At 50.2% G+C, this 16,853-nt stretch overlaps 1 pseudogene; it reads left to right on the forward strand.

Moving 5' to 3' along the window:
* LOC136587420 (zinc finger protein 27-like) overlaps positions 1 to 16,853 on the forward strand; it is a 51,164-nt pseudogene that overhangs the window by 13,916 nt on the left and 20,395 nt on the right.

Raw genomic sequence — 16,853 nt, forward strand, 5'->3', positions numbered from 1 at the left:
GACCGCGGTTTTTTATAAATAGTCACAGGCAGGTACAACTCCGCAATGGGAATTCCGTGTGCACCCACAGCATGGGTGGCTCCCTGGAACCCACCCGCTGTACATAAATGTATCCCATTGCAGTGCCCTGGACAGCAGAGCTAACGTCAGATTAAATGCAGGTGGGCTTCGGCCCACACTGCATGCCCCAACCTGACCGGGCTTTTTAATTCATAGACACAGGCAGGTACAACTCCCTATTGTGAAGTCCGTGTGGACACACAGCATGGGTGGGTGCCAGGAACCCACCGGCGGTACATAAATATATCCCATTGCATTGCCCATCATAGCTGAGGTAATGTCATGTTTAATGCAGGTGGGCTTCGGCCCACACTGCATGCCCCAGTCAGACTGGGGTTCTTTAGAAGTGGACACATGCAGTTACAACTCCGTGTGGACCGACAGCATGGGTGGCTCCCTGGAACCCACCGGCGGTACATAAATATATCCCATTGCATTGTCCATGACAGCTGAGGTAATGTCATGTTTAATGCAGGTGGGCAAAAAATTAATTGGATTACACTGTAGACGAGGGCCCCAAAAAATTGGTGTACCAACAGTACTAATGTACCTCAGAAAAATTGCCCATGCCCAACCAAGATGGCAGGTGAAACCCATTAATCGCTTTGGTTAATGTGGCTTAATTGGTAACTAGGCCTGGAGGCAGCCCAGTTAAAATAAAAATTGGTTGAGGTGAAAGTTTCAACGCTTTAATGAGCATTGAAACGTATAAAAATTGTTTACAAAGGGGGGCGTGGCTAGCCATGGAAGCGTAAGGTCGCAGGCTCCGGAGCTCCGCCGCCGCTAGCCTCCAAAACGGGGAATTAAATCAGCCACCAAGACCCACGAAAGATGACCAGGGTGGGGAAGAGAAGGGTGAGCCAGCCGCAGTCCCGCGGATCACCCATCAGCAGGTTCCTCAGCGTAGCGAGCGCCGGGACACAGCGAAACCCCGCCGACGCACACGTGGTGCCGGCCCCGCAGCCCCGTAGGGAAGAAGAAGTGCCCTTACCTGCAATAGCGGCAGACACAAGGAGGACGCCGTCGCCAGGCAACCAGGGGCAGGAGAAGCTGCGGAGAGAGGAGAAGGGCTCCCCGATGCCGAGCGACGCGGGAGCGCTGTCAAATCCCACCAACATGGCGCCGGGTCCCCACGGAAAGCCCGCCAGCGAGGCTGAGGCGCCGGACCCGGCAGAAAAGGGGACGGAGAACGGCGCAGACACCTTTATACCCCTGCACAGGGAAGCGGAACATACCCCACAGCAAGACCGGGGAGCAGAGGCTCCACATGCAGATTCGGTGGACGGAGGAAGATCCCCCCCCCCCCCCCCTCTCCCCTAAGCAACATGGCGTCGAGACACCACGAGGTGAAGGGACCCCGGTATGCAGCAAACGCATTAACGCTACTCCCAGGAGGGACAACTATGAAGGTCAGTAAGGGGAAGGGGGCAGCAGACCCGGGGACACCACAGGAGGAACACGTTAGCCCAATACACTGCAAAGGGAGAAAGGGAGATGCTGCAACACCCAATCTGGGGCATGACAGTAAGGGACAGCCTCACAGAAGTCTCCACACGACCCACAAAAGAAAAGGCAGCCCACACTACAGGAGAAGAAGAGGGCCCCCGACCCCCCCCCCCCCCTTCCCCCCCCCCCCGCACTAGCCAGTCACCATCCGGCCATTACCTCACACAGCCACCTGCAAAGACGACCCCCGACAACCTGATAACACCGCCTGCAGATGACTCTCAAACACTGCAAGCCCTATGGGTCATGATTCGTGCGTTACCCACCAAGACAGACCTCGAGACGCAACTGCGACGCATTGAAGAAAAACATGACAAAGCCATCGCGACAGTCAGTCACGCAGTACAGGCACTCACAGAGCGGGTGGCGGCCCTTGAGGAAAACCCAGAGGTCTCGACTACGGACTTTCAACAACTTTCTCTAACAATAGAAAGACAGCAGAGACAGATTAGAGACCTGACCTTTCATCTCGATGACATCGAGAACAGGGGGCGCCGCAACAACTTAAAACTGCGAGGCCTGCCAGAAGACGTACCCCCAGATGCGCTGCATGACTGTGAAACGGCCATCTTCAATAAATTAATGCAGCGGCCGGAGGACCGAATAATAGAATTGGACAGGGTTCACAGGACGCTAGGAGGCAGAACACGGAACGCCAATATGCCGAGGGATGTAATATGCCGGGTGCACTTCTATAGGCAGAAAGAAGAAATCCAAAGGCTGGCGTGGGAAAGAGGCCCAGTCAAATTCAAGGGAGCGGAGATCACCATCTTGTCCGACGTCTCCAGGCTGACTCTCAACAGCACGAGATTGATCCGCCCCTTGCTTGAGGCAGCGCGCAGAGCAGAGGCCACATACAAATGGGGTCACCCTTTCCATTTGATCCTACGGAAGAGAGGGCGCATCTTTACGGTCAGATCCCCGTCAGACCTAGAAGGAGCGTTTAGGTTCCTGGAGGTACCAGCGGTGCCAATACCGGACTGGACCGAACCGATGGACTTTGGCCCCACAATCCCCTGAGCAAAAGAGTCTCCCAGGATGAGGAAACCAACACCCCAGCCCTGGAATTTGAGTTATACACCACATATACAGAGCATGGGTCTCACTGACTATGTTTCCATTCGTTTCCGCCGTGGATAGTTCGACAGAAAGTACCCACAAGCGAAGACGGACACACAAAAAGTGGACGATAACAACAGCAGTTCCCGCAATTGTTCCCCCGCACAGCAGATCCCTCATTGGCGGCGGCCTGGAGCTCCCAGGCAAGATCGTAAAAGAAAGAAACCTACACAAGAAAAGAAAGCGGTCATATTCCCTCCAGATTTGGTTAACAGACTTGAGAGCCCGGAGGCGGCCTTGCTGATTCGGTGCACTTCCACGTTTTCCCCCAGTAGGGTATCAGGGGACCTGGTCCGGCCTCACGGTTTCGGGGGCACCAGGCTCCCTGATTAAGTTGTAGCGGCCAAACACTAGGCTGGTTAGAGGTTAACCTCCTAGTCATTGTGTTTTCCCTATTGTGTCGTGTGTCCCCCCCAACTGACCCCCCTCCCCCCCCCCCCCCGCCACATCCTCCCCCACCTATTCCCTCTGCACACCACGTCCTCCCTCCCATCCCGGAGCTAATCCTCTAGTAACAACCCCAAAGATCAGAGGTGCCATGTCAACGGATCCTAATAACCTTTTGATAATTTCAATTAATGCGCAGGGCTTAAACGTACCAGAGAAGAGGTCCTCCATCCTCCATCTACTCCGGAGGAGGAGGGCACAGGTGGCCTTCGTGCTGGACGCCTGCCCGAGGTTCGCGGACACCAGATTCCCAAAGGCATACCACAGTACGAATGCGGAGTCAAAGTCCAAAGGGGTCTCAATTCTCCTGGCCAACTCCGTTCCATGGGAGCATGGGGAGACGCGCTACGACCTGGGAGGCAGGTACCTGTTCATCAAAGGTAAGCTCGCCAGCACACCATTCACATTTGCCGCGGTTTATTCCCCCAACTCCGACCAGGTGGCCTTTCTCGAGAGGCTCCTGGAGGACTTCGAGGAATTCAGAGAGGGCACCCTGGTGCTAGGAGGTGACTTCAATGTCCCCCTGGACCCACGGATAGACACATCCAAAGGATCTGACAGCCATTCCGTCTCCGTACACCGTAGGATCAAGCGTACACTACACAGTCACCAATTGGTTGATCCATGGAGAATACTGCATCCCACGACCAAAGATTACACATTCTTCTCACACCCACACAACACGTATTCCAGAATCGACTACTTCCTCCAACATTCCACACTATCGTCCCTAGTATCAGCAACAATAGACAACATTACCTTTTCAGACCACGCCATGATCACACTAACAGTAAAATTACCATCCCTACATAACAGGACATGGCATTGGCGATTCAATGAGTCCTTCCTCCAAGACCCGGTAATCTCGGACGAAATACATAAAACGATTACAGACTATTTCACTCTCAACACAACGCCGGACGTAGACCCACTAACGATCTGGGAGGCGCACAAATGCGTAATTCGTGGTCAGTGCGTTAATATAGGCTCCCGCATTAAAAAGGAAAGGTCCGCGCACCTTAAAAAGCTACTGGACCGGGTCCAGGAGTTAGAGTCTAGCCATAAAACTACCCACGACAGCGCTAGCGGGGCAGAACTGTTCCAACTAAGGGAAAAGGTCCGCTCTTACTGCCTGGAGAGGGCCAAAGCAGGCATAGCGAAATGCAGGCGGCATTTTTATGGGTTTGGAGATAAACCCAGTCGTACACTGGCACGAGCACTGCGGTCCACTAGAGCCAGCACATACGTTCCGAACATCAATAACTCCAAAGGCCAAGTACAACACTCACCGCAACAAATAGCCAGGGCCTTTCGGGAATACTACCACTCTCTTTACAACTTAGCTCCCCCACAGTCTACCCAGGCGAGAGAGCAAAAGAGAGCCTCAATTCGAGAATACCTGCAGCAGGCGAACCTTTGTAAACTCCCGCAGGAGGCAATAGACAGGATGGAAGCACCTATCTCGCCAAGCGAGCTGGCAGAAGCGCTCGCAGCCTCACGGCCCGGAAAAGCCCCGGGACCCGACGGGATTACTTTAACGTACTATTAAGAAATACGCGGAAACGCTGGCCCCCCATTTTATCCAGGCATTTAACTCCATAACCAGCGGGAGCGAAATCCCCAGAGACACCCTAACTGCTAACATCTCGGTCATCCCTAAAGAAGGCAAAGACCCCTCACAGTGCCAAAGTTACCGCCCAATATCCCTGCTAAACGCGGACCTGAAACTATTCGCCAAAATACTTGCAAACAGGATCTCCCCCTACCTGCAAGCCATAATCCACACAGACCAAGTGGGCTTCGTCCCTATGAGAGAGGCAAGGGATAATACAACTAAAGCCATTAACCTTATCCAAGCAGCGCACAAACTCCCTCTGCCAACATGCCTACTGTCCACAGACGCAGATAAGGCTTTTGACAGGGTAGAGTGGGATTTCCTGTTTGCAACGTTGACGTATATGGGGATGGGACCAAACATGCTGCAATGGATCATGAGCCTATACTCCCACCCAACAGCATCAGTAAGAGTAAATGGTCAGCTCTCAGAACCATTCCCCATTACGAACGGTACGAGGCAGGGGTGTCCTCTGTCTCCACTGATTTTCATCCTATGCCTTGAGCCATTGCTGACCAAAATCCGCGCCAACCCAAATATACACGGGATCACAGCAGGCGACACCGAACACAAGATAGCGGCCTATGCAGACTATCTTTTATTCTTTATCTCAGACCCACGAATTACTTTACCAAACCTTATGGCCGAGTTCAAACATTATTCAGCTTTATCCAATTTCAAAATCAACTACCATAAGTCAGCTGCGCTCAACGTTTCACTCACACAATCCCTAGTAGAGGAACTCAAGGACTTCTTCTCTTTCACATGGGCAAGGGACCACATTAAATATCTAGGAACAAACTTAACGCTGAGAAGTGAGGACTTATACGCGGCTAACTTCCCAGCGCTCCTAAACAGGGTCAGACAAGACCTCAGCCAGTGGACCAAAGGTACGTTTTCTTGGTTTGGCAGAGGAGCAATTATTAAAATGAATTTCCTCCCCAGAGTCCTTTACCTAATCCAAGCCCTCCCCATACATGGCCCAAAGAGCTTCTTCCAACACCTCCTATCTCTCACCACCACATTTACATGGGCAGGAAAGACATCCCGGATAGCACGTAATACGCTGACAAGACCCAAAAAAGAGGGCGGCCTAGGGCTTCCGGACTTTGTGAAATACCACCAAGCGGCTCATCTGGTACGCATCATAGACTGGCATCGGCACGCTGCACTCAAGCAGTGGATAGCCATCGAACAAACGGCGTCACAGGCACCGTTGGTGACCCTTCCCTGGTCGGACGGTCCCAGCCTGGGAGATGTGATGCGACACCCCACCATCGGCCCCACATTGTCAACTGCTGCCAAAATACTAGAGAGGATAGACGTATCCCCCAGGCCATCCCCACTGTTCCCGATCCTGGGAAACCCGAACTTCCACCCGGGAGGAGAGAAGGGAGTATTCCGCACTTGGCTAACAGAAGGCAGATATAGGGCAGAACACTTCCTACAAAATGGCCAGTGGCTTTCGGTGGACGCGTTGAGAGGGCCCACCGTTCCAACCCCTCTCCCACTCTGGCAGATACTACAGCTTAGACACTTTCTACAGTCCCTACCTCAGCCAAATAGGTTTTCCCGTCCAAAAACACAATTTGAAGCAATCTGCACTGGAGAAGGCCCCTCGAGACACACGCTATCTAGAATCTACAATATCCTTGTCTCACAGCCGGGAACCGCCCCCCCCAAGATACATTGAAAAATGGGAAGGGGAATTGGGAATCAACCTTACCGCCGAGGAAACAGACAAAATATACACTATCACACACTCTGCATCCATCTCCAGCAGAATACAAGAATCTGGCTTTAAGATCCTCTCCAGATGGTACAGGGTGCCCTCCCATCTGAATAAGATATTCCCGTCGGTCTCCCCTTCGTGCTGGAGATGCGGTACGGAGCAGGGGACCATGCTGCACGTCTTTTGGGAATGTCCGGTGCTGGCGGGCTACTGGTCAGAGGTCTGGCGGGTCACCTCTAAATTTACCCACTACACCCTCCCGAGGACGCCTGCGTTCTTCCTCCTGCATCATAGTGACATCCCATTGGCTTCCTATAAAAAATCGGTGGTCTGCTTTTTGGTGAACGCGGCGAGGTCGTGTATAGCGAGGCGATGGAGACAGACAGCTCCGCCTTCGCTGGCACTATGGCTAAATACAGTCAACTGGATTAAGGAGATGGAGGACCTCTCTGCAGCACTAAAGGGTACGCAAGAAAGGTTCCGGAAAACATGGTACCACTGGATAGACTTCCAAAACACGGAAGAATACCGCCAATTACTTAACCCCCAAACTAACTAAAACACCCCCCCACCCCCTCCCAACCTCACACCCCCCCTGCCATAACCCCATCAGCGACAAGCTCAGTCGCAACCCTGTACGCACCCCTTATGTGTCTAGTCTGTTTCATTAGTTACTTTTGAATATGTTATACAATGCATAAAGCCACGAAGTTCGGCATAGTGTATTGTGGAAAGTGCTGCAGACGGAGCCAAGAAGTTAGGCGAGACCTGATCTATTATTCAATTTGACATGTTTCTACGTTTACATGGAAATTTTTTCTACTTTGCCTGTGTGTCTCAGTATTAAACAGGTTATGTGAACGAGATTGATTCTTAAAGTTGTTACTCAGTTGTCATTGAATAATTATCTGAAATAAATAAATAAAGAATTTAAAAAAAAAAAAAAAAAATTGTTTACAAAAATGATATGACTGAGCCTTGTGGGCCTAAGAAAAATTGCCCGTTCGGCGTGATTACGTGAGGTTTCAGGAGGAGGAGCAGGAGCAGGAGGAGGAGGAGGAGGAATATAATACACAGATTGATGAAGCAAAAATGTCCCCGTTTTTGATGGTGATAGAGAACGATGCTTCCATCCGCGGGTGCAGCCTATGTATTGCTTACGTATCGCTGCTGTCCGCTGGTGGAGAAGAGAAGTCTGGGGAAATCCAGACTTTGTTCATCTTGATGAGTGTAAGCCTGTCGGCACTGTCGGTTGACAGGCGGGTACGCTTATCTGTGATGATTCCCCCAGCCGCACTAAACACCCTCTCTGACAAGACGCTAGCGCAGGACAAGCAAGCACCTCCAGGGCATACAGCGCTAGTTCAGGCCACGTGTCCAGCTTCGACACCCAGTAGTTGTAGGGGGCAGAGGCGTCACGGAGGACGGTCGTGCGATCGGCTACGTACTCCCTCACCATCCTTTTACAGTGCTCCCGCCGACTCAGCCTTGACTGGGGAGCGGTGACACAGTCTTGCTGGGGAGCCAGAAAGCTGTCAAAGGCCTTAGAGAGTGTTCCCCTGGCTGTGCTGTACATGCTGCCTGATCTCAGCGCCTCCCCTGCTACCTGGCCCTCGGAACTGCGCCTTCTGCCACTAGCGCTGTCAGATGGGAATTTTACCATCAGCTTGTCCGCCAGGGTCCTGTGGTATAGCATCACTCTCGAACCCCTTTCCTCTTCGGGTATCAGAGTGGAAAGGTTCTCCTTATACCGTGGGTCGAGCAGTGTGTACACCCAGTAATCCGTAGTGGCCAGAATGCGTGTAACGCGAGGGTCACGAGAAAGGCATCCTAACATGAAGTCCGCCATGTGTGCCAGGGTACCTGTGCGCAACACATGGCTGTCCTCACTAGGAAGATCACTTTCAGGATCCTCCTCAGGCCATACACGCTGAAAGGATGACAGGCAAGCAGCATGGGTACCCACAGCAGTGGGCCAAGTTGTCTCTTCCCCCTCCTCCTCATCCTCATGCTCCTCCTCCTCAACGCGCTGAGATATAGACAGGAGGGTGCTCTGACTATCCAGCGACCTACTGTCTTCCCCCGGCTCTGTTTCCGAGCGCAAAGCGTCTGCCTTTATGCTTTGCAGGGAACTTCTTAAGAGGCATAGCAGAGGAATGGTGACGGTAATGATTGCAGCATCCCCGCTCACCATCTGGGTAGACTCCTCAAAGTTTCCAAGGACCTGGCAGATGTCTGCCAACCAGGCCCACTCTTATGTAAAGAATTGAGGAGGCTGACTCCCACTATGCCGCCCATGTTGGAGTTGGTATTCCACTATAGCTCTACGCTGCTCATAGAGCCTGGCCAACATGTGGAGCGTAGAGTTCCACCGTGTGGGCACGTCGCACAGCAGTCGGTGCACTGGCAGATTAAACCGATGTTGCAGGGTGGCAGCGTCCGCGTGGGACTTGCGGAAATGTGCGCAGAGCCGGCGCACCTTTCCGAGCAGGTCTGACAAGCGTGGGTAGCTTTTCAGAAAGCGCTGAACCACCAAATTAAAGACGTGGGCCAGGCATGGCACGTGCGTGAGGCTGCCGAGCTGCAGAGCCGCCACCAGGTTATGGCCGTTGTCACACACGACCATGCCCGGTTGGAGGCACAGCGGCGCAAGCCAGCGGTCGGTCTGCTCTGTCAGACCCTGCAGCAGTTCGTGGGCCGTGTGCCACTTATCTCCTAAGCTGAGTAGTTTCAGCACGGCCTGCTGACGCTTGCCCACCGCTGTGCTGCCACACCGCGCGACACCGACTGTTGCCGACGTGCTGCTGCTGACACATCTTGATTGCGAGACAGAGGTTGCGGAGGAGGAGGGTGGTTTAGTGGAGGAAGCATACACCGCCGCAGATACCACCACCGAGCTGGGGCCCGCAATTCTGGGGGTGGGTAGGACGTGAGCGGTCCCAGGCTCTGACTCTGTCCCAGCCTACACTAAATTCACCCAATGTGCCGTCAGGGAAATATAGTGGCCCTGCCCGCCTGTGCTTGTCCACGTGTCCGTTGTTAAGTGGACCTTGGCAGTAACCGCGTTGGTGAGGGCGCGTACAATGTTGCGGGAGACATGGTCGTGCGGGACTGGGACGGCACATCGGGAAAAGTTGTGGCGACTGGGAACTGAGTAGTGCGGGGCCGCCGCCATCATACTTTTGAAAGCCTCCGTTTCCACAACCCTATACGGCAGCATCTCCAGGCTGATAAATTTGGCTATGTGCACGTTTAACGCTTGAGCGTGCGGGTGCGTGGCGGCGTACTTGCGCTTGCGCTCCAACACTTGCGCTAGCGACGGCTGGACGGTGCGCTGACAGACATTGGTGGATGGGGCCGAGGACAGCGGAGGTGAGGGTGTGGGTGCAGGCCAGGAGACGGTAGTGCCTGTGTCCTGAGAGGGGGGTTGGATCTCAGTGGCAGGTTGGGGCACAGGGGGAGAGGCAGCGGTGCAAACCGGAGGCGGTGAACCGCCTTCGTCCCACCTTGTGGGGTGCTTGGCCATCATATGTCTGCGTATGCTGGTGGTGGTGGCTCCCCGGCTGATCTTGGCGCGACACAGGTTGCACACCACTGTTCGTCGGTCGTCTGCACTCTCAGTGAAAAACTGCCAGACCTTTGAGCACCTCGGCCTCTGCAGGGTGGCATGGCGCGAGGGGGAAACAGTTGGTAGATTATTCGGTGGATTATTCGGTCTAGCCCTGCCTCTACCCCTGGCCACCGCACTGCCTCTTGCAACCTGCCCTTGCCTCCCCCTCTGAAGACCTGTCCTCAGTAGGCGTAGCAAACCAGGTGGGGTCAGTCACCTCATCGTCCTGCTGCTCTTCCTCCGAATCCTCTGTGCGCTCCTCCCTCTGACTTACTGCCCTTACTACTACCTCACTGATAGACAACTGTGTCTCATCGTCATCGTCCTCCTCACCCACTGAAAGCTCTTGAGACAGTTGCCGGAAGTCCCCAGCCTCATCCCCCGGACCCCGGGAACTTTCCAAAGGTTGGGCATCGGTCACGACAAACTCCTCCAGTGGGAGAGGATTCGGAACCATTGCTGCCCATTCTGGGCAGGGGCCCGAGAACAGTTCCTGGGAGTCTGCCTGCTCCTCAGAATGTGTCATTGTAATGGAGTGAGGAGGCTGGGAGGAAGGAGGAGCTGCAGCCAGAGGATTCAGAGTTGCAGCAGTGGACAGCGCAGAAGTCTGGGTGGTCGATAGATTGCTGGATGCACTTTCTGCCATCCACGACAGGACCTGCTCACACTGCTCATTTTCTAATAAAGGTCTACCGCGTGGACCCATTAATTGTGAGATGAATGTGGGGACGCCAGAAACGTGCCTCTCTACTAATCCCGCAGCAGTCGGCTGCGATACACCTGGATCAGGAGCTCGGCCTGTGCCCACACCCTGACTTGGGCCTCCGCGTCCTCGCCCGCGTCCACGTCCTCTAGGCCTACCCCTACCCCTCAGCATGGTGTATTACCAGTAGTGCAGAAACAGAACACTGTAATTAAATGTGCCGCTTATTGGCCTGTGGTTGGAGGCTGACTTCGCTTACGGAACGCACAGCAGAGCCAGGAAAGAATTTTGCGCAAGCCTGCTGTAACACGTTGCTGGCTGCGTATGAATTAGGACAACTACCCCCAGCAGAGACCCAGTACACTGAAGACAGTCACAGGCAGCCCAAATAGATTTTTTTTCCCCAAATGTTTTTGGAAAGGCCCACTGCCTATATACACTGTATATGTCTTCTGTCCCTGCCTCACGACTACTGGCCCTGGACTATGTAAAATTACTGCAGGACGCAATGCTCTGCACGGCCGATATACAAAAAAAAAAAAAGTGCAACACTGCAAAAAGCAGCCTCCACACTACTGCACACGGTTAGATGTGGCCCTAAGAAGGACCGTTGGGGTTCTTGAAGCCTAAAATAACTCCTAACACTCTCCCTATAGCAACTCCAGCAAGACAGCACTTTCCCTGAACTATGTCAGAATGCATCTGTTGGGAGCCGCGGGAGGGGCCGATTTATATACTCGGGTGACACCTGATCTCGCCAGCCACTCACTGCAGGGGGGTGGTATAGGGCTTGAACGTCGCAGGGGGAAGTTGTAATGCCTTCCCTGTCTTTCTATTGGCCAGAAAAGTGCGCTAACGTCTCAGAGATGAAAGTGAAAGTAACTCGAACATCGCGTGGTACTCGTCACGAGTAACGAGCATCTCGAACACGCTAATACTGGAACGAGCATCAAGTTCGGACGAGTATGTTCGCTCATGTCTAGTTGAGACGTTTTATTGCTGTGCGGCAATGAAATTAGCCATGCGGTATAAACATTGTAATGACCTGTAGAATAAAGTTAACATGATTACAACACCTCAAAATTTCTAAAGCTTTTATAATGTTGTACTACTAGAGATGAGCGAGCGTACTCGGTTCGGGTGTTTTTGGACCCGAGCACCGCTTTTTCCAAGTAACTGACTACTCGGACGAAAAGATCCAGGGTGCGCGGGGGGTTGCAGAGGGGAGTGGGGGGGGGGGAGAGAGCTCCCCCCTGCTCCACCACGCCGCCCCCCGAATCTTTTCGTCCGAGTAGTCAGTTACTGGGAAAAAGCGGTGCTCAAGTGCAAAAGCACTCGAACCAAGTTCGCTCATCTCTATTTACTACTTTTTCACAATATTAACAATTTTTTACAAAAACATTTTTTTTGTGTCAACATATTCCAGGACCAGAGCATTTTAATTTTATGTAAATCATGTAATCATTTTATGTAAATCTGTTCATAACTGTCAAAATCTGAGCACAAATTTGGAATCTGCACCCAAAACTCTGTAAGAAACAAGTTTTATGTTAAAAAATATTTTTGTAACGCGGTGAATTATCGGTGCTCTGCAGATCGTGTAAATCCCTGGTGAACAGCTGATTTTGCCTGCTTTTCAAAAATGGTACATTAAGATTTGATGAAAAACTATAAAATATCACAACTTTTGTTTACTTTAAATTAAATGTTAAAAAAAAATCACTTTTTTCCCAGCAGATGGTTGCAAGAAAAACATGGAGGGAAACCTTTTATCATCCTCACATTCTGAAGGCAAAACGACCAATATCATTCAAGATTCATCTGGAAAACAATGCATTTCCCCAAATATTTGTCCACAACTTCACAGCAGACTTCCGCCATCTGATCCCCCTGAAGAAAAGCAATCTTCTTCTGATCACTCTCAAACTGTAACACAAAGTACAAATTATATAAAGGGTGAAATATTTCCCTCTCCTGAAAGTCAGTGTGGTGAATCCAGCCAGTCTTCATACAAGGGAGAATGCCCGCTTTCAGAAAACATAGAATGTTTTACACAAAACGACATGAACGTGAATTCGTTTCTGCCTACAGAATGTGGGAAATATTTTGACCAAAAGTCAGCTCTTGTTGAACATGGAGGAGTTGACAGTAAGGTGAAGCCGTATTCTTGTCTAACATGTGGAAAACGTTTCACCCAGAAAAGAGGACTTGTTGAGCATCAAAAAATTCACACAGGAGAGAGGCCGTTACCATGTTCAGAATGTGGGAAACTATTTCCCCGGAAATCGCACCTTATTCGGCATCATAGAAGTCACACAGGAGAGAGGCCGTTTCAGTGTTCAGAATGTTGTAAATGTTTTGGATACAAATCTGATCTTCTTAAACATCTGAAATTTCACACAGGGAAGGAGCTTTTTTCATGCTCTGAATGTGGGAAATCATTTACAAAGAACTCGACTCTAACTATTCATCAGAGATTACATACGGGAGAGAAACCATTTACATGTTCAGAATGTGGGAAATGTTTTTCCTGGGAATCACACCTTATTCGGCATCATAGAACTCACACAGGAGAGAAACCGTTTCAGTGTTCAGAATGTGGGAAATATTTCAGATGCAAATCTGTTCTTCTTGAACATCAGAAACGTCACACAGGAGAGAGGTTTTTGTCATGCTCGGAATGTGGGAAATCATTTACAAAGAAATCTGCTCTAATAATTCATCAGAGATTTCATACCGGAGAGAAACCATTTACATGTTCAGTATGTGAGCAAGGTTTTACACAGAAATCTCATCTTGTTAAACATCTTCGAATCCATTCGGGAGAGAAACCGTATTCATGCTCGGAGTGTGGCAAGGGTTTTACCCAAAAGTCAGGTCTTGCTGAACATGAGAGAATTCATACCGGGGAGAAGCCATTTAAGTGTTTGGCATGAGGAAGAAGCTTTACCCACAGAGCAAATTTTGTAAAACATCAGGTTCGTCGCTCACAAAGTATTTTAGTCCTAGTTTGGGGTAGGGTAACCCTTGATCTCCCAGAAGCTGATGGTATGCTTGAATTAAAGGAAAGTAAATCTATCATGAAGGTTATTGACATTAGGAAGCAGGGAATGAAGTTGTTTTGCTTCACATACGAGGGGGGTTCATTAAAGATTTCCCCTGACTCACTACTAATTATCACAGGATGCTGAAACTGCACACGTGTAATGATTAGAGATGAGCGAGCATACTCGCTAAGGACAATTACTCGATCGAGCATTGTCCTTAGCGAGTACCACCCTGCTCGGAAGAAAAGGTTCGGCTGCCGGCGCGGGTGAGAGGTGAGTTGCGGCAGTGAGCAGGGGGAGAGCGGGGAAAGGGGGGGGGGATAGAGGGAGAGAGAGATCTCCCCTCCACTCTCCCCGCCCACCGCTGGCAACTGAACCTTTGCTTCCAAGCGGGCAGGTACTCGCTAAGGGCAATGCTCGATTGAGTAATTTCCCTTAGAGAGTATGGTCGCTCATCTATAGTAATGATGTAAGTCTCTATAGGTTATGTGCTAATTTGCATGCCTGACTTGATAATGGTCTCTCTTTTAAAAAAAAAACAAAAAACCTTTATTGGGTATTCTCATACGATGTAATACAAATATGCAAAGGAAGATCCGCCATTTTTTAGCAGTATTTTGTGAATTTCAATAGTCAAAACTTTTGCGCTCTTTCTGTCCTTTCTAGCTACTCATACCCTGTTATTTGTTTATTCCGCCACCCTTTCCCAAACAAAACCCTAGATTCCCAACCTGGGGAATCGTAATAATTAAAATATAAAAACAAACGTTTTACCCACGATACGACCATCACAGCAAGCAGTGCGTATCCCTGCGCATAATGAGAAGTAGGAAAGCAGAGATCTCCCAATTTCTCCCTCCAGGCCAAGAAATTGGTCAGATACACCTGATGTGGTATTAGGGCAGTCAACCCACCGACCCCCTCATATCCTAGCAAATTTGGCGGGGGCAACCTCGGGTCATATATGTTAATTTATATAGAAGGATGAGTCCATTTACTACACGCTGCCAAGCAGCCCTAGTAGGTTTTCGGGTGTTTCCAGTTAAGCAGTTTAACTTTTTTAGCATAAAAGAACCACATTTTGTATATAGTGCGTGCTGCTGTATCAACCGGAATGTCTTCCACAAGGCCAAAGAGACAAATTTTAGGATGCAGGATACGCGGGGCCCCTAGGTGCGTCTCCATAAACTCAAGGACGTCTCTCCAATAGGTCTGCAGAACATGGCATTCCCAAAACATATGCATAATTGTGCCCGCACTCACCAAGCATCTTGGGCAGTCTGCATTGGGCATTAGACCCATGGTACACAAGCAAGTGGGAGGATAGTAGATTCTGTGCAAAAATCTGCCTTGGATTAACCTATCCCCTGCACTGATCAAGGGCGGTCTTGAGCAGGCCAAAAGGCCGCCTCGGTCATCCAAGTCTAGGTCTGGTATGTCCAAGCCCCGTTCTATAAGTTCACATTATACAGGGCACTACTGCACGCAGTGTACATGCACTCAGCACAGACCTAGCTCTGCAGCATACACACATCTACATGCACACAGCTGCAGTAGGCATTAGAAAGTGATTTTATGACCACTAAGGCCACTCTTACACAGGCGTTTGTAAAAATGCCGCGTCTTGCAGTGTTGAGAACAGCTTTTGCCTGCGTTTTTGTTTTTTACTGAACATTTTGTGCAGTAACAAGGCAGAAAAAATAAGCTGGCGGCACGTGTTTTTTTTTTTTTAAATCCCCTTCTTCACCACTGGGGGCATAGTAAAAAATGGGAGATGCTGTACAGAGTGTTTTACCCCCCCCCCCCTTTTTTTTTTCTTTTATGCCCCTCCCCATTCATTTCAATGGTCGCATAGCATCAGAAATATGCTGGAAAATATTACCTACCGCGCTCTAATGCGTTTGTCTGAAGGACTGTCTGTAGTGTGGTATCAGTATAGAGAGTGGTCACTCGGAGAACACAGGAAGGTTCTAGTATTCGCAGACTTGGCACAGGTACACACATGAGGACAACTCCATGCGAAGACCGGGTGGCAGATGATAAATGGCGACTACTGCAGACGTCTGAGCGGTGGTTGGAGTCCCCCAACAAACAATTGTAAATTGATTGTTAATGCATAATTGGAGAACTGTTGTGTTTAGTGATTCCATATGGGGTGAAGTGATGATCGTCAATGTATCCGTTTTTTGGAGAAAGGGCCCCCCTACTGTGATTTATGAGTCCCACACAGGTCCAACCCCCTGGGATCCATGGTTTGTAGGGTAATTAGTTATGACAGCAGGGTTGGGTTGGTAGTTGCTGAAGGCTCCCTGGTTCCTGTGGCGCACGCCGCTGAACATTGCTCCGCCACTGGAAATCCCACTCTTTACACTGCCATACACTTGCTCCTTGACAGGCTTGGATGGAAGAGCGTGCGCATGGCACTGTAAAGAACTGTCAATTCACCCTTATAATGATATGATTATGGTTATACAGTGATTCTTAGAAACTAGTGGTCCGGGGACTGCATCGCTACACTATGTCTGACCTTATAGGGGCAAGGTTACTCCTTATGTTGGAGGAACACTAAGCATAGAAAGTTTCCCAAAACTAAGGGAGAAAATTCCCAGAGAGTATGCTCGCTCATCTCTAGTAATGATGTAAGTCTCTATAGGTTATGGGCTAATTTGCATGCCTGAACTGATAATGGTCCCTCTTTTTAAAAAAAAAAAAAACGTTATTGGGTATTCTCATACGATGTAATGCAAATATGCAAAGTAAGATCCGCCATCTTTCAGCATTATTTTGTGAATTTCAATAGTCAAAACTTTTGCGCTCTTTCCGTACTTTCTAGCTACACATACCCTGTTACATGTTTATTCCGCCACCCTTTCCCAAACAAAACCCTAGATTCCCAACCTGGGGAATCGTAATAATTAAAATATAAAAACAAACGTTTTACCCACGATACGACCATCACAGCAAGCAGTGCGTATCCCTGCGCATAATGAGAAGTAGGAAAGCAGAGATCTCCC

The sequence above is a fragment of the Eleutherodactylus coqui genome, chromosome 13, assembly GCF_035609145.1.
Source record: "Eleutherodactylus coqui strain aEleCoq1 chromosome 13, aEleCoq1.hap1, whole genome shotgun sequence".
Lineage (NCBI taxonomy): Eukaryota > Metazoa > Chordata > Amphibia > Anura > Eleutherodactylidae > Eleutherodactylus > Eleutherodactylus coqui.